Here is a 22,511-nt window from a genome sequence, read left to right on the forward strand (position 1 = left end):
TGTGTAGTTAATTAATAATATATTCTCTACAGATGATTCGCTCGCGCGCGCACGTAAAAAAAAGAAGGAAAAAAAGAAACTCCGCTCCCTGCTGCTGCTGTTTGCTGCGGGGCTGCTCCTCCGCTCTTTCCCCCAAAAAACTCTGTCATAATTGTGTTTAGAAGCCAGTCACCATTTGCTTTATTATACAGCTGTGTAGCTAATAAGTAAAATAATCTCAAGGACGATTCGCACGCGCACGCACGTAAAATAAAATTTTAAAGAACCTCTGCTCCACACTGCTGTGGTGCTGCTGCTCGCTCCAAAAACTCTGTCATGATTGTAAAATAAAGGACAAAAGAGACATAAGTCCTGCTCACAGGCTGCTACCAGATACAGGACATGTTCACATCTTCAAACTCCAGACATCTCCACGTCACTACATATTCAGTCCCTGATTGGTCATCGTGGCGCGACGAGAACTGCGGCACTACAGGAAGCGGCAGGATGAAACAGCGATTAAGAAGTATCAAACGCTGTTGTTCGTCGTCACGGGAGGTCTCCGGGAGCACTCCCGGAATTATTCGACATGTTGAATAATTTTTTCGACGATTCCCGGTAAAGCAGGAACTAAGCCACGCCCCCTAGTGCCGGCGTTAACAACGGCGTGTGATCCTTAAGACGGCCAAAAACTCTTCCGGGACGCTTCCAGGGGGCTCTTACCGTCTGTGTGTAAACGGGGCTTTAGACAAAACTAGAACATAACTCAAAGGTGACGGAAGTATAATAGATAATACAATTAATGATTACAAACTGGCAAAACAAATTTCAGGCTGGACAGAAAATAAGTGATAAACAGAAAACAAAACCAGTTAAAAGGAACACAAACAGTTTATCAAAAACTGAAATCAGAGGGGGAGGCATGAGACAAAAACTATAACAGGAGCCCAGAACGGGCAGGATCATGACACTCGACAGCTAAGGAATATCTTTCATTGTCATGTAACCTAACCTGGAGAAAGAGTTTAGTCTTCCTCCATTCTGCATTTATTCAGCTACATCTGTGATTTTGTTCAGTTTTATATTAATTTGAACTTTGATCCTGCTGTTTTCATTCATGACTGTCTTAAACCTCGCCTTAAGCCCCGAAGCCTGATGGATTTATCGTGAGGTCTTCAAAGTTGAAGGTTTTCCACCTTGTAAAAGTTTAAAACTGATTTTGTAAATGCACTGTTGTTCATATATATCAGGTTTGTGATATGATATTCGAAGCATTCTACAATTTGTTTAGCTGTGCCTCATATTTTATTAGTGAGATATCTGAGCTGTATTTCTACTCCAAATTTTTACTCTCTTGTGGTCTCTAGTTATCATCATATATCTACTGGTACATTCATGCAACTATTGTACTCAGAGTTTGAGGATTATTGCTTTCTGTCTTCAATTAACACCTCAGAGGACTTACACATTTACACATTTAAATTGTGTGTCTGTGTGTTGACTTCAGAGGGGTTTCCCTGTCGCCTCACACAGCTGTGATCAAGGCCTTGAACCAGTTCAAGCAACAAAACAAAAGCAGAAAATCTTTATTTTATGTTGCAGAACAGACATGTTTATTTAAAATAATGGTAACCACTTAATATATTTTTTATTCATTCATCTCAAAGTATTTTCTGCTTGCAATAACTTGGTGCTGAGCTCACTTCATGTATTCGCCTGAACACTGTGAGTGTTTGTCAGCAGTGCAAAGAAATTTAGCGGTGCCAAGAGATAATAAAAATAAAATGTGTTGTGGGCTCCCTATTTCCAACCAGAAGGGGTAAAAATTGTGCCATGTACCTTATAAATGATGGTCTTAGACGTCAACTTCATCAGTGCTTGATGGACAGGATAACAAGAAAATAATGTTGGAAATAGTTAGCTAGCTCCAGTTAGGCTACACAACATTAGCAGCGTAGCCTAGCTGATTAACTGTACCATTAATGATACAGTATAGCGTAAAATGTAACCAGTGTCAACAGACATTTTTAGAGTTTCTGAAAGATACATATTGTTATGTCACACAGCCTTACATGGAACGTTATTAACCAGTATTTCCTTCGGTTCTAAGCGTTTTGGAAATGATCATTTTCAGGTGGAATCCAAGAGTGGAAATGTTCAAATGTATATTCTGCTCTGAATGAACCTACTGAAAAAAAAAAATAATAATCTGATTTGAAGCCCTGTTTACGTCACACCAAAACATCAGCATCTCAGTGGTGAATGATGTCACATGTAGTGTTGCGACAGTTACATTGAAAAGTTACTTTATCAGTTACTTTATACAGTTACTTTATTAGCAGCTGTGGACAACTTGTCGGCAGCTGCTGAATGTAATTCATGAAGTAACTAGTAATCTAACTTGGTTACTCTTAAGATTGAGTAATCAGCAAAGTAACTAATAGTTACTTTGCTGATTACTCAATCTTAAAAATAACCGTTACCTTCATGGGCGCAATTTGGTGGGGGATGGGGGGACATGTCCCCCCCCACCTTTTCAACCAGGGGGGACAGAATATGGTATGTCCCCCCCCACCTTCTGACATATATGTGTGTACTTGAAACATACTATGCCAGTCTTATGCGCAAACCTTGTCAGTCTTATGTGCAAAACCATGTCAGAATAGTATCTTTGTTTCTGCAAGTTTGTATTTTTATCAGCATTGACTTGTTTACAACACCTGTTTCTTGTTTGTCACATTCGGAATTTTCTGGGACTGCATTTGCCCAGATCTGAAACCAAAAATAGTTGCCTCTAGGGACTAGTGTCTACACATAAGTATCAATGGACCATATGCTAATTTACTAAATTCTGAAAGTTAGAAAAGGAAATTAGAAAAGCTATCTGGGACCTCAGAAAGCTCATCTGCAATTATTGCTTGATCTCCAAAATCAGTCTATGCAAGTGAAATTATGTTCAGTGTGAGTGTTGTCATTAGTGCCACTTCGAAAATTAAATTCATGATAAGTAATTTATCCTAAACTTATGATCTGTTGTTTTTTCAAACTTATGCAAAAACAAATCTTGAGAAAAAATACAGTATGCGATAGTCAATAATTATTAAGAGCCTGTTCTTTCATATTTATGAATACATTTTACCACATTGCAGTTGTTTTTTTTGAGAACTCAACCTATCATTCTTTTTGAGTTCTACACATGTGGTGATACCTTATTTACACCAGGATGTTAATAAAATCAATGCTGGCTATTCTCAGAATAAAGTACTTAAATCCACAGTTTCAAATTGTATAAGTCAAATGGTGTCCACTTTATGGTCTTCTCAAAACATTAAAATTACTGTTCTGGATGCTCAGAATGCATCTGAGCTTATCTAGAAACTGTTGGCTTCTGGGGGCCTAAAGCGGCCCCCAGACCCCCGGCCTATGGGCTTCAGCCCTTCGTGCCTCACAATTTGTCCCCCTCAATTTCTCATTCTGAATTGTGTCCTTGGTTACCTTACTAGTTACAATAACTTGTCAGCAGCTGCTAATATAGTAAATGAAGCTGCTAATGAAGTAACAGTATAAAGTAACTGTATAAAGTACCAAAAAAGTAAGTAATAAAGTAACTTTTCAAAGTAACTGTGGCAACACTGGTTACATGACAGCGTATATGGGTGATCACTGCTGTTTCTATATGAAAGTGGGGAGTGGCAGCCGTTTCATATGGTGAGACTCATGCATGAAACTTGGATGCATGACCTTTCTATGAAAACAAGGAACAGAAAGGCTCAGATTACAACACACACAAAGGGAGTGTTGCTTCATTCTTTGCACAGTATGACACAATATCTTTCCTTAGAAAATAGCTGTTGGCTGCTATATTCATGTTTAAAATATCGTTTATGAGACCTTTTAACTTTCTTCTACAAGGTGATGCATGAACTCACATCAGCCGTGCCACCAATCATAATACCATTGAAATATAAATCTATCACTTCTTGTCAGATAAAAAGATCATCTTTTTGGATATGGACAACTGTCCTGATTCCATTTATCAAGAGATTTCAGCTGTTTCTTTTAATCATATGTGTTTGTGAGGTGATGGGATTTAACAAAAGATGGAATATTAACCAGAGAGAAAAAAGCTTGAGTACAGATGATGTAAAATTGCTGATGCATGTAAATCAGAGAAGATGTTAGTTTAGCATTACATTTGGAAGCAAAATGTTCTCACACACACACACACACGCACAATCTCATGTGATGGATTGAAACTGTAAACTTCCCTGTTCATCTCAGCCAATTCATTTGCATACTGTGTGAGCAAAAATCTGCATTTTTGAAACCTCACAGCTACATCATGCTCTGTCAGTCAAAATTAAACACGTCAGCATCACTCTAAAAAAAAACCCTATAAGGACACAGGGAGCCCCAAGAGTCCTTTGCAATAAATAGGTGCACAGCTAGAGGTTTAAATGTTAAAATATAACAAGTTAAAAACATCTTTACTGCATTTTAAAATTGGAATATGTTGTTGTGTTGTAGCTACTTGTTTCCACAGCAGCAGCAAAATGATTTCATCACTTTAAATACATATGACTCTTTGGTGGGGTCTCACTGTGGAATACATGCCGCAATCAGACATATGGGCTTTCTATCGTCCCCAAAATTTTCCCCATGAGTCAAAACTATTTCACAACCACAAGCCCAGCTGCTTTTGTGTGAGTTTCGAGATTCTATTCAGTTCTGCAAAATGTTTATAAATACATCTTAAACATTGCAAGATGAGTTTTCTTTTGCTTTTGTTCTTTTAATTCTTGCCATATGACTTCACAAACAGCTGACGGGGAAAAAGTCAAAATTCTGTTTCCTTAAATCTAATTTTTTCACACCTTTGGTCGCAAAGATCTGATGGTTTCAACTTTTATTCTGATTTATATTGTGTTTTTCTTTAATGTTCTTGCCACATTTTTACGCTATTGCTTTCTCTTTTTTTATTACTTTATTTTCTTATGATGTCTCAAGTGTATGATGGGGAAATGTGAAAACTGTGAATTCCTTTTTTTCTTTGTGATATTTTTATTTAATATTCTACATGTTTATGGCAGACATTTTGCTCTGTGCGCACCTGTTCCTGTCAGATCTCAGAAGTTAAACAGGTCCTGCTCAGTACTTGGCTGGGAGGCCACTTCAGAACCATAGGTACCTGTTCATGTGCAGTGTTGTCAAAGTAACTTTGAAAAGTTACTTTTTTAATTGCTTTATACAGTTACTTTATGCAGTTACTTCATTAGCAGCTTTATGCAATTACTTTATTAGAAGCTGCCGAAAACATGCAACTAATATGTAATGTAACTAATAAGGTAACTAGTAATCTAACTTGGAAGTAACTAATCAGCAAAGTAACTAATAGTTACTTTTCTGAGTACTAAATCTTAAAAATAACCAAGTTAGATTATGAATTACTTTATTAATTACATTAAGCAGCTGCCAACAATTTGTCCACAGCTGCTAATGAAGTAACTGTAAGTAACTGTAAATATAACTGTATAACGTAACTAATGACGTAACTTTTCAGTTACTTTGGTAACACTGTTCACGTGTTTCTTCAAGTAAAACTGGAGTTACGTCAGGAAAGGGAAAATAACCTACCTGAAATATCTGATAGAAGAAAAGGTCATTAAAAATAAGTTAGATGACTTTTCTTGTGTTACTAGGTTTGTTTTCTTGCAGCCGGTCTGCTCTCAGCCTGATCCTGTCAAATCTGAGCTGCTAAGCAGAGCAGGATCTGGTTAGTACTTGGTTGGGAGACCTCTTTGGAACACCAGCGGATGTGTGTGTTTCTTCAGGTAAAACTGGAGTTGCGTCAGGAAGGGCATCCAGCGTAAAACGTGTGCCAAATAACAATGCCGATCTTGGCTGTATCCGCCGTGGCGACCCCAAACAAAAAAACGGGAGCAGCCGAATGAACAACAACTTGGTTTGTTTTCTTATGATGTCACAAATATCTGATGGGGAAATGTGAGAATTGTGAATCCTTTTAGATTCATTTTTGATTTTTCTTTACCATTCTTGACTTTTAACATCACAAAGCTGTGATGGGGACAAAAATCTAAATTTTTACTCTGTATTTATGGGTTTCTGATCTAATTATGCCACAAAGATCTGATGTTCTGCTCCGCAGGTTGGCAGGCATGAAATGATGGGCCAGGATCACTCTGGTGACAGTGTGTCTTCTGTGAGTGCCCTTCTAGTTGTACATCCTGGAATCAGAGAAGCATTAGAATTTTTTTTTCTTTCATTACTAATCAACTGGATCTATAACAGTAACCTGTTGGAGCTGCCATGAACACATCACAACCACTAGGTGGCTCCCAGTTTTCATTAAGGTTGTATTGTGGCCTGAGGCAGTGTCCCACATGAGATACACTCAGTGGTTACAGCAGTAAGATTTTAGCTTCATATCTTAGGAAAGACTCCGATATTCTGCAGAAATGCAGTCATTTGAGAAAACTTTTACAGCCTCTGTACACAAAACATTCTATAGAAGGCAATTTGCAGAGAATGACTAAGTACAGCAATAGAGAAAAGCAATAAAACTGCTGCTGTAATTAAGATTAGAGCTGTTTTAACTGGGACAGACACCAGATCCCCACACTGGACAACGCAGAGGCTGGGTGGGGAGGGGTGCGAGGGATGGCGGGGGAGGCATGGCTAATCTCCAGTCTCATACCCGTGGGCACAGCGTTGAGAGATGGGGGGAGTTGTTTGAGAACTGTGCAAGGCCATGATGAGGAGGGTGACGCACAGATGATTAAAGGGTGAAAAAAACACACGTGAGCAGGCCAGGGAATGTTTGAGAACAGGGTCAGACGTCAGACTGGGTGAAACTGAGCGCCCAAACCAACTGAAAACACTGGACTGTATTACTACAGTAAGAGTAACCTCGTGTATAACACTCCCGCATTAACTATTGCACCCTGCGCCATATCCTGATGATTGCCACAAAACTTACAATGCGGCTTAAAGGTCATCACGGTGACACCGTCGCAGTTCACAGTGGCTTATTATCATAAATGCTGTTCTCAGAAGGTCGTTTTCTCTGTCATCACGAGGGCCAACCGTGTCGAAAAAACACAAACACGCGGTTCGAAAAGGCTTATTTAGCGTGCACAGCGAGCTGCACACATTCTGGCTAATGTGCGTCAAGCACCAAGCAGTGACATAATCAAGATATCTTCTTGTTTTTCATTATTCATAAATCCCAGGAAGTAGGTGATTGAATAAATGTTTTATTCACATCTTAAACTGATGATTTACAGGTTAAATCTGGAAAAACGTGCAACAAACAACTTGGCGATCCAATTAATTTGGTTTCTCAACAATACCCCCATTATGTTTTTTTTTTTTTTTTTACATATAGACTCTGTGCTGTAAGTGTGACAAACAGCCTGGATGCTAAGCGAGAAACAAGTGGAAGAAAACACAAATGTGTCTTTGTGGGTGATTTTAAGGAGATTTATGTAGCTTACTTTAGCTCCTGCCAGGAGTCAGCGTGTGTTTGTGCGTATGTGCACTCCTGCTGTTCCTTCCAGGAGTCCGATCGAGCTGCAGCCAAGTCATCATCGTCGTATTATGTACACATGCTTTTATGCACGTGTAAGTGTGTCCGAGCGTTTAGCAGCATTCTGTCTCACTGCAGTATAAACGCCTTCTGCAGAGTTCACCGAGCAGGAGTTGCATTAGTGCAAACTGCAGCCGAAACTTGCTCAGAGTATTTCTCAATGTACAAGTGTTTTCTTTAGGTTTTGTTGTGTTTATAGATGAAAGCTGCAGCTCATTTCCTTCACCCGGGCTCAGACGACAGTCCAGCCGATGCATTTCAGACTGGGTGTATATGAATGCTGGCTTGAAAAAACAAGATGTGTTTACAGTAGTTTGATTGCACAGAATTACAAATCGCTACCAAAATCCTTCGAGCAAAAACAGGAAAGTAAGCAATATGTTGGGAGGAGAGCTCAGTGCTGCTTGCAAATTACCACATGTGACAATTTTTAACCAGCTTTGCCATATGCCACACGGTCAACAAATGACCCTGAGCTGAACAGTTTCACATTGAGTTTCGAGGTGGAATGCTAAACCTGCTGAAGGTGTTATTGTGCAAGAGTGTGCAAGGCTGATTAGCAGTGATTGGTGCAAAAGAGACATTTTGAGAGCTTTCACATCTTTGTACTCGGCGTGACGGGTATACTTCACCAAGATCTGAGATTACACATTCGAAGAATTGTGACAGTACTGTTAAAATAAATAATTTTAAATACAGAAGAAGAGGTATCAGGGTATTTGAAGTCATGGGGAGCTCAGAGAGCATGTGGATTGTTGTGGAGTGTGCCTGTCGGATTCTTGGTGTATCTACAGCAACAGGTAAGGTCCAAAATTCAGAAGAAAGCTCTTATATAAAAATGTGGTGTGTACCGCTAAGTTTAAACAGCCACTAACAGATACACATCTCTGTGATTAGTCATATTAGTTACAGTCTGAATTAACTGTCCGAGCTCCAAGCAGTTTCTGGACTTCGTGTGTGTGTGTGTGTGTGTGTGTGTGTGTGTGTGTGTGTGTGTGTGTGTGTGTGTGTGTGTGTGTGTGTGTGTGTGTGTGTGTGTGTGTGTGTGTGTGTGTGTGTGTGTGTGTGTGAGAGAGAGAGAGAGAGACACATTTTTACTCACTTTGGCTTATTTTTCAGTCCACCTGGAAGTGCTGAACCTCTGTGGAAAGTGAAACGGTATAATCATAGCGAGATGTATGTATAGCTAACTGTTGAATTCTTTTTAGGTGGAATTCTTTCCCATTCTTGCTTGATGTACGACTTCAGTTGTTCAACAGTCAGGGGTCTCCGTTGTCATATTTTGTGCTTCATAATGCACCACACATTTTCAACGGGCAACAGGTCTGGACTGCAGACAGGCCAGTCTAGTACCTGCACTCTTTTACTACGAAGCCACGCTGTTGTAACACGTGTAGAATGTGGTTTGGCATTGTCTTGCTGAAATAAGCAGGGACGTCCCTGAAAAAGAAGTTGCTTGGATGGCAGCATGTGTTGCTCCAAAACCTGAATGTACCTTTCAGCATTGATGGTGCCATCACAGATGTGTAAGTTGCCCATGCCATGGGCACTAACACACCCCCATACGATCACAGATACTGGCTTTTGAACTTTGTGCTGGTAACAATCTGGATGGTCTTGTTCCTCTTTTGTCCGGAGGACACGCCGTCCATGATTTCCAAAAACAATTTAAAATGTGGACTCATCAGACCACAGCACACTTTTCCACTTTGCATCTGTCCATTTCAGATGAGCTCGGGCCCAGAGAAGGCGGCTGCGTTTCTGGATGTTGTTGATGTATGGCTTTCGCTTTGCATGGTAGAGTTTTAACTTCCACTTGGAGATGTTGCAACAAACTGTGTTAACTGACAACGGTTTTCTGAAGTGTTCCTGAGCCCACACGGTAAGATCCTTTACACAATGATGTCGGTTTTTAATGCAGTGCTGCCTGAAGGATTGAAGGTCACAGGCATGCAATGTTGGTTTTTGGCCTTGCTGCTTATGTGTAGAAAGTTCTCCAGATTCTCTGAATCTTCTGATTATATTATGGACTGTAGATGATGGAATCCCTAAATTCCTTGCAATTGAACATTGAGAAACATTGTTCTTAAATTGTTGGACCATTTTTTCACACAGTTGTTCACAAAGTGGTGATCCTCACCCCATCTTTGCTTGTGAACAGCTGAGCCTCTTGGAGATGCTCCTTTTATACCCAATCATGACACTCACCTATTTCCAATTAGGTGTTCTTTGAGCATTCATCATCATTCCCAGTCTTTTGTTGCCCCGTCCCAATGTTTTTGAAATGTGTTGCAGGTATCCATTTTCAAAATGAGCAAATATTCACACAAAAACAATAAAGTTTATCAGTTTGAACATTAAATATCTTGTCTTTGTGATATATTCAATTGAATGTAGGTTGAAGAGGATTTGCAAATCATTGTATTCTGTTTTTATTTACATTTTACACAACATCCCAACTTCATTGGAATTGGGGTTGTATCATCGCAAAAAGTTAAGTAAACTATATCAAGCATATATTCCTATGAATTTCCACGCACATTTGCAAGCAACATGCGTGTGGCATTTAGTGTTCAGAAACATGTATTAGGCTTTGGTTTAGGATCAGTATGACAATAATAAGTATAAAATTAATTTTCACTCCCCCCCCCCCCCCCCCCCCACCCCTGCCGGTTTTTTGGGGTTTTTTTTTTGGCTCAAATGATTTGTTATCTTGTTGACATCATTACAGCCTCCCAGCTGAGGAAAATGTGATACATCCCCTGGCAAAAATTATGGAATCACCGGCCTAAGAGGATGTTCATTCAGTTGTTTAATTTTGTAGAAAAAAAGCAGATCACAGACATGACACAAAACTAAAGTCATTTCAAATGGCAACTTTCTGGCTTTAAGAAACACTATAAGAAATCAAGAAAAAAAGATTGTGGCAGTCAGTAACCTTTACTTTTTTAGACCAAGCAGAGGAAAAAAATATGGACTCACTCAATTCTGAGGAATAAATTATGGAATCACCCTGTAAATTTTCATCCCCAAAACTAACACCTGCATAAAATCACATCTGCTTGTTAGTCTGCATCTAAAAAGGAGTGATCACACCTTGGAGAGCTGTTGCACCAAGTGGACTGACATGAATCATGGCTCCAACACGAGAGATGTCAATTGAAACAAAGGAGAGGATTATCAAACTCTTAAAAGAGGGTAAATCATCACGCAATGTTGCAAAAGATGTTGGTTGTTCACAGTCAGCTGTGTCTAAACTCTGGACCAAATACAAACAACATGGGAAGGTTGTTAAAGGCAAACATACTGGTAGACCAAGGAAGACATCAAAGCGTCAAGACAGAAAACTTAAAGCAATATGTCTCAAAAATCGAAAATGCACAACAAAAAAAATGAGGAACGAATGAGAGGAAACTGGAGTCAACGTCTGTGACCGAACTGTAAGAAACCGCCTAAAGGAAATGGGATTTACAGACAGAAAAGCTAAAGGAAAGCCATCATTAACACCTAAACAGAAAATAAATAACTAAATCTCTAAATTTCAATAAATTTAAAATCATAAACAAAGAATGCGTTGACTCAAGATAATGTTTGTTACAAATAATTCTAATGGCATGTTTTTGTAAGAGAAATACTTGATTGGTATTTGATTTATAAGTGTTACCCCAAGACTCCACACAATATGTCATATATGATACTACTAAAGAATGATATAAAGTGAGTAATCCTTCCTGTAACAGTGTGTCCTTGACCCTGTACATGATGGCGATAGATTTTGACATTTTCAATTTTATATAATTTATATGCGGTTTCCAGCTGAGTTTATTATCAATTATAACACCAAGGAATTTATTCTCAGTCACTGTCTCTATTTCCATATTGTTAATGGTTACATTTTTACATTTAGGTACAAATTTATTTCCAAATATAATACATTTAGTTTTTCCAAGGTGAAGTGACAATTTATTAGCGTTAAACCAAGCATTGAATTTATCCAATTCATTTTCCACAGTATCCAAAAGCTGTTCAAGATTATCACCACTACAAAACACAGTTGTGTCATCTGCAAAAAGGACACACCTCAGTACTCTTGACACCCAACTTATATCATTTATATATAGTATAAATAACAGGGGTCCTAACACCGAACCCTGGGGCACCCCACACGTAATTTCCCGAAGTCCAGAATCAATGTTATTATAATGAACATACTGAAACCGACCATGTAAATAACTATTTATCCAATCATATGCTAATCCTCTAATTCCGTATTTCTGTAATTTGGTTAATAATATTTCATGGTTAACAGTATCAAACGCTTTCTGTAAATCAAAAAAAATACCTACTGTATATTGCTTAAATCTATCTATCTATCTATCTATCTATCTATCTATCTATCTATCTATCTATCTATCTATCTATCTATCTATCATTTTTCATTTTTGGCTGCTTATCCATCACTGGGGGGGGGGCGGTGGTGGTAGACCAAGCAGCTCATCCACCACTTCATCCCTATCGTCGGTCAAGTCCTCAAACTCTTCCTGAAAGATTCTAAGGTTTTCCCAAGACAGCTGGGAAATATAATCCCTCCATCTCCTGGGTCTTTCCCAGGGCCACCTCTCAGTTGGAAGTGCTTGGAAGACCTCCCTCAGGAGATGCCCAGAGGTCATCCTCACCAGATGACGGAAACACCTCAGCTGGCTCAGTCCGAAGGAAGCAGCGGCTCTACTCAGAGTCCCTCCTGGATATTCAAGTTTCTCACGTTGTTCTGGAGTGTAAACCCAGATACCCAAAGGAGGAGCGTCATTTCCTCTGCTTGTATCTGCAGCCTTGTTCAATACTTTTTTCATGCTCCCGTCACAAAATGAGTTACATTTTCATGAAGCATTTTTTTTTTATTTTACTATTTGTAACCCTGCCCCTAACCCTAAACCATAACCCCTGAGACCAAGCCTGACCTCACCCCGCATCTTGTGCTCTTGTCACGAAAAGCACATTTTTGTGACTGTATTACGAACTAATAGATTAATTTACTTTTCATAATACCATCACAAAATTACATGAGATAGGGTTGGGAAAGGAACATAAATCGACTGGGAAATCAAGTCTAACCTTTACCTCAAAATGTTATGGACTCTGTTTCAGGCTGACCTCATACTTTTCAGCAAGGTTTGTTAAATATTAGTCATTGGCAAATCAACATATTAAATGAATAAATTGACAAATATTGTCCTGGATCCACTTCTTTCTGCCAACATTTTTCAAAATGTTTCAAATAACAGGTTGGAGACAATGTTTTTAGCATGCTTGGTGAAAATGTAGTTTAAGTGAAATTTTTAAATCTTCTGAATCCACTTCTTTATGTGGATTGTGCTCAAAGTGAAATTGCATGTATTCCACACTAGGCACAACATGTTGATCATGTTTCATGAAAAAAAGTATTAAAATATTTAAAAAGAAAAGAAAACATTAACTTTTTATGCCCAGTATTTCCTTTCATTTATTCCAGAGTAGACCAACACAAAGTTTTCTGAAAATGTCAGTGATGCTGGCCAACTGTTAAAAAAATATACACCATACATAAAGCGAGCATTGATCATTCATAACTGCGCTATTAATGTCCTCTGTAAAAAAAAAAAAAAACCTCATTGGGGAAGTAACTATTGTGTCGCTGTCTCCTTCAAAACATGAGACTCCAGCCCTCTTAAATCCACACAGCTGCAGACAATGAGCATTCATTTGAAGACATGTGCCTCATATCACAGCAAACTCAAGTCTCCTGGGGTCTCACATTATGCGATCACAAGCTGGTGGAGATTCAAACTGTCTACACACCCCATGCATACTTTCCAGTGTACATGCATTTCCATGGCTGTCTGCATGCGTGCCCAAATATCTACATGTCTCTCTGTGCGTGTGTGTTCTATAGGTAGGGATACACGAGGGGCGCAAATGTAAGTTAATGTCCAGCAGCGCTATAAGCAGCACTAATTCCTCTATAAACCCGCAGAAAACATTTATCCCCATTGCCCTAATTTAGTCCAACTTGCTCTGCTGTACATTCTCCATTCAGTTTCTGGTAAATGGGGAATAATTGCTTCCATGTGGTTAACAGCAATAATCACTTTTCTATGACTACCTTTGCCATACATTGCAAGAAAGATTTTTGTCAATATATTAGACTTTCTTGTAGTTTAAAGATTTTACTATTACACCTTAACATTGTGACAGAATTATCTATATATTATATCTTGTAACAGATCAGATTCATTGCTCTTCACATCTAAATAATATGATTTGTGGCACCATTTTGCACCTATCACACCATGGCGGATCAAGAAAACGTATGAAGAATTGATACAGAGGAGGTGATGGTCTAGTGGTGAAGCGTTGGGCTTGAGACCAGAGGATCCTCAGTTCAAATCTCAGCCTGACTGGAAAATCATGAAGGGCCCTTGGGCAAGGTCCTTAATCCCCTAGTTGCTCCCTGTGTGTAGTGGGCACCTTGCATAGCAGCAGCCTGACAGTGGGGTGAATGTGAGGCATTGATGTGTAAAGCGCTCTGAGTGTCTGATGCAGATGGAAAAGCGCTATATAAATGCAGTCCATTTATACAAATTTTGGATATCGTTTGTGTTTGTTTTTATCCTGCAGAAATCCTTTTCCCATTTGCTATTGGCGTTCCTTGTCAGCTGATGTACGCTGGGTCAGTCGAAACATTTTGTGCATGCTCAAAACTTTGAGCGGACTTTCCTGGTGGCTGCACATTTGTTTACCATTTTGTCTTGCACTTATTTTTTACTTTTACAATACTCATCCTTTTATATCTTGTGGCTGTCTGATCTTTCAGACTGGGCTTCTGATTGGCCAAAGCTCTGGCACGGGCTATGAATTCAACATGAAGAGAGAGGACAGTTTCGATGCAGCAGTGTGGCTGTTTATTTAGCCAAGGTCAGAATTAACTGAAGAAAAAGCTAGTAACTGCTGTGTTCTTTTTTATCTGGACATCAGCAGCAGATTCTTTTGGCAAGAAGGCGCCATGGAGAAAGAAGGTTGTTTGATGTCCCCATTGTTCCAGCCACATTGAATGGTGGCACAGTGAGAAGACGCTGTCGGCGTATGAATGTAGTGATGAAGTTTGACGTCATGATCCTGAGTGAGCCACTTTTGCATTCAAACCTCAGCAAATCAGCACATATATGAGGAGAGATTGAGAGGTTTTGAGCCTGACCCAGAAAAAGTAGGGCATGGTTCTCCATCTTCTGCATTCTATGAAACCAGCATGAGAATGTGTGAAATTTTGACTCACTGTGTGCAAATGTTGAGAAATGTTTGTTTTTTCAGAATGCAAATGATAAAGAACCATGCCCTACTTTTTCTCGGTCAGGCTCAAAACTTCTCAATCGGCCCTTGTGTGTCTTGAAATTGGAAAATCATTCTGCTGAGTGCAACTCTTTGTGTTGCCAGTGGAAGTGTATTGTCATCTGTCCATCAGAGCCCAAGTCCACTGGAGACCGACAGATTAAGCACCGGACAAATTATTTCAATCCGTAAAAAAGTTTACTTAATCCGTCATAGTGTGACAACACCTTAGATCTAAACATAATTGATTCCTCAAAGCACTGGTTCCTAATCTTTTTCCTTTTTACATTTCTCATTGCCGATTGTAATCAGGTGCACTCAACCAATCCAGACATGGCCAAAGTCTGACAAAATTTGTAATTTCCCTGCTATGACTTCAGCAGTCCCAATGTAATGTGTTGATTGGTTATATGTAATTTGCCAACAGTCAGCTGGGTGCAGGGTTTTTTCCTTCTTGTTTTTGTTCCTCTTCTTTTTCTTCTTCTTGTTCAATTTATTTTCATAGCGACAAATCACAACAAAGTTGCCTCAAGGTGCTTCACACAAGTAAGGTCTTACCTTACCAACCGTGGAATATCATGGAAAAAGCTAAAAAAAAAAAAAATGTCAGGTATTGCAGAAAATAATAATTTTGTATATTCTTGAAAATATATATATATATATATATATATATATATTCTTCATGTAAATTGAAGTATTGCAAGAATTTTTGCGTGGGTACCAAGTCCTGCTGGAAATGCAAATCTGCGTCTCCATAAAGCTTATAGGCAGATGGAAATGTGAAGTGGTCTTAAAATATCCTGGTAGACAACTCCGTTGACTTTGGAATTAATAAAACAATGTGGACCAACACCAGCAGAAGACATGCCACCCCAAATCATCACTGACTGTGGAAACGTCACGCTGGACTTAAAGCAGCTTGGATTCTGTGCCTCTCCACTCTTCCTCCAGAGTCTAGGACTTTGATTTCCCAATGAAAAGCAAAATTTACATTCACCTTTAAAGAGGACTTTGGACCAGCACCAGTCCAGTTCTTTTTCTCCTGAGCCCGGGTAATATGCTTCTGATAATGTCACTGGCTCAGGATTGATTTGGCAATTTGGCACTTGTAGCCCATTTCTTGGACATGCCTCTGCATGGTGGCTCTTAATGGTTTCACTCCAGCCTCAATCCCTTCCTTGTGAATCTTCTCTAAGTTCTGGACTTAGCTTTGTTTGAAAACTTTCTCAATTCTGTGGTCATCCCTGTTGATTGTCCGTATTTTCTGTTTTTCTTCTTGTTCTTCTCTGCAGCTGGTGTTAAATGTTATTCCCATTACTTCTTCACTGAATCATCAACAATGAGAACTGGATCACAAGGATGAGAAAAATCCCAGCTGTTCTACCAGTATCCTTACGTACTAGGATCCTTTATGTGAAAACTCTTTTGTCCCATTCTCAGGTGCTGAAAGCATTATGACTGTTGAGGTACTGTTAATGCGTTTTGAAAAATGCATGCACTCTTGTCAACAATACTTTTGATTCCTTAGTTGCAAGGCTTTTGTTACATATTTTTCAATTTTGTTTCCTGATACTCTCTGTTTTATGTATTAAAGACAGAAGTGTACAACGTGCTGCCATGAGTGATGGATCAGTTCTCCTGGCACAAGGAAAGCATGGAGCTAAGAAAAATATGAAGAGTTCATTGCACTCGTACTGATAACATTTAAAATGTTAGAATGGTAAAAGTCATTTGTGACTTTAAAAAATGTTTGGATGTAAATTCTTCATGTAAAACCTCAGGAGCAGCAGACTTTGAAAAATTTTGTTTTCCTTTTCCCTGAGTAAGGATCCTTTTCAACAGAGGATACTATATCTTCAATTTGAAGCAGAGTTATGGTACTGCTCCATCATGTAGCATTATACGCCCCAAAGTATACTTTAATTACTTCAAGAACACTCTGTTCATTAGTCTTGCACAGATTATACATAAGAGGAAAGACGAGTCACTGATAATGGATGAATAATTATCCAATTCATTTTTTTAACACAACAGGGCAAGAAACGTAAGGAAACATCACTAACCCACTCACTCATCTTCAACCACTTACTCTAAGTAAGGGTCACAGGGGGAAATACAGGAGATTTAAATGCTTGAGCCCAAACTATAGACTTATATACCCTTAGACTTACCATTAGGCTATATATACTCGTACATGATATACAGTGTCTATCTCTCTCTCTCTCTCTCTGTGTATGTCTATATATATATATATATATATATATATATAGACATACACACACACACACACACACCCTGGACACGACACCAGTCTATTGTAGATGGCAAAGAATTCATATTCAGAATTCTTTGTCAGACTTCATATTCAAAATAATTCAGTTCAGAATTACTGACATTTAATGGAAATAGGAATGAAAAAAGATAATGAAAAAAAGATAAAACTGTTATTTGCTTCCCAAGGTATTCAGCCCAACACATTTTAGCAATCTGATTCTCATTTTTCGCCAGTCACAAACAATCGACAGGCCTACCCTGTCCTTCATGTTGTCTGTGATTATGTTGATGTGCAATAGGTGACACGAATTTGATTCAATCTTATGAGTGATCAAAACATTCTAAAACGTGGACTCATTTTAAGGAATGCGATGCTTGTTTGTCCCGCCCCACCCCCACCCACCCCGACCCCACCTTTAAGTGTCTGGGAGGCACTAATGTTAACTGAGTATCTAATAACACTCTAGCCTCTACAGACAGCCAAATATGTTAATGAACGTCAACACTGATGCATTAGCCAAAATAAAAAAATATATATAAAATGCAACGCTAAAATACCCTCTGCTATATGAGCGTGTAATCAATGAAAGAGTGTGTAGAAAGAATGTGACCTTTTGAGCCCTTAGGTCAAGATTAGCCATCTCTGAACAAGTCCCAGATCTGTGTTCCAAGAATGCTCCCTGTGAATTTGAAGAACCTGGCAGCAATAGAAATGGAGTTACGCTGAGCACAGACAGAAAAAGGGTCGGACTGGGAATAAATTTCGGCCCTGGCATTTTTCCTCTGGACCAGCCCACTATTGGCCCGACGAATTCACCCCCAAACACGCACACCCACCCGTCCATACCGAACCCCAATGAACAAATACTATACACCTAAACACCATGAACACACACCTAAACACACACTTTCACTGTCATTTCACCTTGATCATAGTACAAAACGCGGACCCTACCAGACTTCAAAAAATATACAAGTTTCCATGTAATTTTATTTGTCTATAAATAAATGTCTGAGGTTCCTTATGTTAAACAAGAAATTATCTAATCTGAAATAACAGGTGGTTTTAATACAGATGAAAGGTTTCTAAAGAACCATTTATTGATTTATTTACCTATTTTAATTACAAGTGTTGTAAACTTTTTCTAACAGTAATCAGAAATTTTGAGGTAACAACAACAAAAAAACATTTCCAATGATTTTTCTTTAGAAAACTGCTCTATAAATGAGCAGTCCTGTCACAGATCAATGGTTTCTGCACCAATCGGATTGGTCCAATCCATTTTATAGAGATCAGTGGTTTCTGCCACGAGTCTTCCGTGTTTTGGCCCGACACGTCGTTCCTATTGGACAATGCCAAGGTACATCACAGCTCAGAGTGTTTAAAGTTGGCGCACCTCATCTCGACAGAACCCCGGCTCTGTGGTATGCAAGAGATCACTTGACCGATGGTCTATAATTTAAAAATATACTGTCATCACTCTTCACTCTTGGTCAGTCTCTTACAACGGTGCAGCGTAAATACACGAGCTTTCCAGGAGCGCACGTCTCCTCCGGTGTGCACTATTTTTTTGGGGGGGGGGGCAACTCCGCCCCCTGTGATAAACTCATCACCCCCTTAATATATTTTTTTTTCTGGCGCCGAGTCTGACAAAACGGAAGCAAATGCACACAAGCGGAAAAAAGTTTTTGTGTCTCCAAAGTGAGTGAGTGAGTGAGTGAGTGAGTGAGTGAGAGAGAGAGAGAGAGAGAGAGAGAGATTCACACAGCAGCAAATTAAGGAGCTGAAGTCCGTAGCTGTTGCATTTAAAGATTAACAAAAGTAAAGCACAGTTAATTAAGATAAAAGAAACGATTACAACCTTGTATCAGTAGAAGAGCAGAGAGAAGTCCAGGTGCCGAGGACTCAATCCATTCACAGGGGCGGGAGCGGCCGCCTGCTCTTCCTGCAATCTGATTGGCCACCCTGTATGCTTCTCCATTGTCATTAGCTGTTGGTCATGTCAATCATTGTGCTCGATGTAAGTCTCCGTTGTGTGATCAAACGGAAACAAAACTGAAACCTAGAATAAGACTGCGCCATGTATGAAACACTACAGAACTTTTATTTTGACACAAATTCAGGAAGTGGTTCTGCAGCTGCGCCGATTAAATGCTGTAGCTTCACCGGTCACGGACTTTCCTCGTGTTGACAGCAGCGCTCGGTTCGAGAACACTGTATTTCCATAATCTCTATAAATATGGGAGGGCCGGCCCACGCACGTCTAAACGTGCAGCGGCCCACCGGGCAAATGCCCAAAATCACAGATTATCAGTCTGAGCCTGGACAGAAAGACAGACAGACGTAAAGCTTTTGCAATACGTGATGGCCATATTTTGGCTTCGGATAAAAATGTTCACCTCCATGTTTATCAATAATGTGTTGCCATTAACAGAAAATAATTTCAGTCAAGTTCCTCACAAGCAAAAACTGTTTTAAATACTTTGGTTCCATGTTAAAATTAGTTAACACAAAGCAGCACGCATCACAGCTTCTTCAAGTCTAGTTTTGAGCAAAAGCCTGTACGAGGTCTGTCCATAAAGTATAGGTCCTTTATATTTTTTTCAAAAACTATATGGATTTCATTCATATGTTTTTACGTCAGACATGCTTGAACCCTCGTGCGCATGCGTGAGTTTTTCCACGCCTGTCGGTGACGTCATTCGCCTGTGAGCACTCCTTGTGGGAGGAGTCGTCCAGCCCCTCGTCGGAATTCCTTTGTCTGAGAAGTTGCTGAGAGACTGGCGCTTTGTTTGATCAAAATTTTTTCTAAACCTGTGAGACACATCGAAGTGGACACGGTTCGAAAAATTAAGCTGGTTTTCGGTAAAAATGTTAACAGCTGATGAGAGATTTTGAGGTGATTCTGTCGCTTTAAGGACTTTTCACGGTGCGAGACGTCGCGCAGCGCTCTCAGGCGGCGTCATCAGCCTGTTTCAAGCTTAAAGCCTCCACATTTCAGGCTTTATTGATCCAGGACGTCGTGAGAGAACAGAGAAGTTTCAGAAGAAGTCGGTTTCAGCATTTTATCCGGATATTCCACTGTTAAAGGAGATTTAGGAAAAACACCTCCGTGTTGATAACCATTTGTAAAATCCAGGCGGCTTTTGATGGCTTTCAGTGGAGTGAGTATATGAGAAATTGTTTAACAGCTGGACATGTTCCAACTTGTCCTTAAGGCTTCCAACGGAGGTGTTTTTCCTGTGGCGGAGCGTCGCGGCGGCTGCGTCCCGACGCGCGGACCCGCCCGCACGTCTTTCATTAAAAAAATCTCCTTTAACAGTGGAATATCCGGATAAAATGCTGAAACCGACTTCTTCTGAAACTTCTCTGTTCTCTCACGACGTCCTGGATCAATAGAGCCTGAAATGTGGAGGTTTTAAGCTTGAAACAGGCTGATGACGCCGCCTGAGAGCGCTGTGCGACGTCTCGCACCGTGAAAAGTCCTTAAAGCGACAGTCTCACCTCAAAATCTCTTATCAGCTGTTAAATTTTTACCGAAAACCAGCTTAATTTTTCGAACCGTGTCCACTTCGATGTGTCTCACAGGTTTAGAAAAAATTTTAATCAAACAAAGCGCCAGTCTCTCAGCAACTTCTCAGACAAAGGAATTCCGACGAGGGGCTGGACGACTCCTCCCACAAGGAGTGCTCACAGGCGAATGACGTCACCGACAGGCGTGGAAAAACTCACGCATGCGCACGAGGGTTCAAGCATGTCTGACGTAAAAACATATGAATGAAATCCATATAGTTTTTGAAAAAAATAAAAAGGACCGTTACTTTATGGACAGCCCTCGTACATAGCCAAAAATAAGGTGAGTATTTTTTTTTTCTTCTTTGGTCAATCACAAGAAGTAAAAGTGAGTCCAATAGAGGTTCTGAAGCCCATTGATACTGAAGCTTGAAGTGGATGAAATTCTATGACTCCCCCTGAAGGGCAAGTCACCAACCATGCCAAGACCAGAACCCATTTACAGCTCGGTGGACTGGGATGATGCAGATGAAGTGTCTCATCCAAGAGAGCACACACCTGGAATCGAATCTTGGCCTATATACAATTAGATTCATAAGTATTTGGACAGTAACACAATTTTTGTAATTGTCACTGTGCACCACCATATTCATGCTGAAATGAAACAATAAAAATGTTCTTGTGGTATCTACTTTCAGTTTTAATTCAACAAAAATACTGCGCACACTATTTCAATTTTACAGCCATTTTTTATGTGGTCTCTCCATTTTCAGACATCATAAGTAATTGGATAAACTAAACACAAGGATGATTGTTAAAATAAATCAAGACTTATACATCCAGGTGTTTTGTTTTGTTTTGTTTTGATAAATGAGGCAATGAATGTGAACATTTCAAAGTCACTGAATGTGTCTTGGACTTCATCCATCTTTAAAATATACAAAGAGTGTAGTACTCCGTGTAAATCTGTCTGACGTAGGTAGTTCTCAAAAAAAATGAGTGACCGTGCAGGAAGGAGAGTTGTGAGGGAAGCCACCAAGATGTCTCAGCAGTTACAATCTCCTGTGGGTCAATGGTTGACATTTTGATTTTAGCCCAGTCTTTTTAAAGCAGTCTGCTCACTTGCCAAAAAGGATGCTTTCAAAACCAAAAAGGATTTTTTTTTTTTTTCATGGATTACAAAATTAAACTTGATAGTTACCTGTCAAGTTGCTTTTGTAGAGTTGTAGAGTTAAGCTCGGTGGATAAAGCAGATGACCTCCTAATATATAGACCTGGGTTTGAATCCTGCATGTTAGCTGTCTGTGTATTTGGACACGACAGTCTGCATCATCTCTGTCCACCCAGCTGTAAAAATGGGGACCACCCTTGCCTGGGGACATAAATGTGAGGCATCATTGTAAAGCACTTTGAACATCTGCGACAGAAACACAGCCCTTCTTCTTTTTCTCATGCTGTTGAATTTTTAATTGGCTTTCACAACTTTGAAACCACTGATCAAGAAAGTCAAAGAAAAGCAGTGAAACACCACAAAGCTGCATCACATCAGATAAGTCGTATAATTATTGTTTTTTAAATTATATCAATTTAATCAGGTTGAAACGTTCTGGTCCTTATTGCAAAAAACACGAGCTGACTCCAACACTGACATCTGGTGGACGGAATCTGTTTACCAGTAAATCCTGGAATTCAAAAAGTGACAAATGTTATTCTCTTGTGTCTTTTTCAGTGTTGTGTGCTGTGGGAGTGGAAACACTACAAACAGGAGAGTTTAAC

General features: G+C 39.5%; 1 long non-coding RNA gene across 1 annotated transcript; it reads right to left on the reverse strand.

Annotated features, from left to right (window-relative positions):
- Positions 1 to 1,952: 1,952 nt before the first annotated feature.
- LOC117523490 lies at positions 1,953 to 21,406 on the reverse strand. Its single transcript, XR_004564515.1, has 4 exons — positions 21,380 to 21,406; positions 19,693 to 19,703; positions 16,170 to 16,172; positions 1,953 to 2,076 (listed from the first exon to the last, which is right to left on the reverse strand). It is a non-coding gene; the product is annotated as an uncharacterized LOC117523490 (long non-coding RNA).
- Between the last annotated feature and the right edge of the window lie 1,105 nt (positions 21,407 to 22,511).

This window comes from Thalassophryne amazonica, chromosome 13 (assembly GCF_902500255.1).
Source record: "Thalassophryne amazonica chromosome 13, fThaAma1.1, whole genome shotgun sequence".
Lineage (NCBI taxonomy): Eukaryota > Metazoa > Chordata > Actinopteri > Batrachoidiformes > Batrachoididae > Thalassophryne > Thalassophryne amazonica.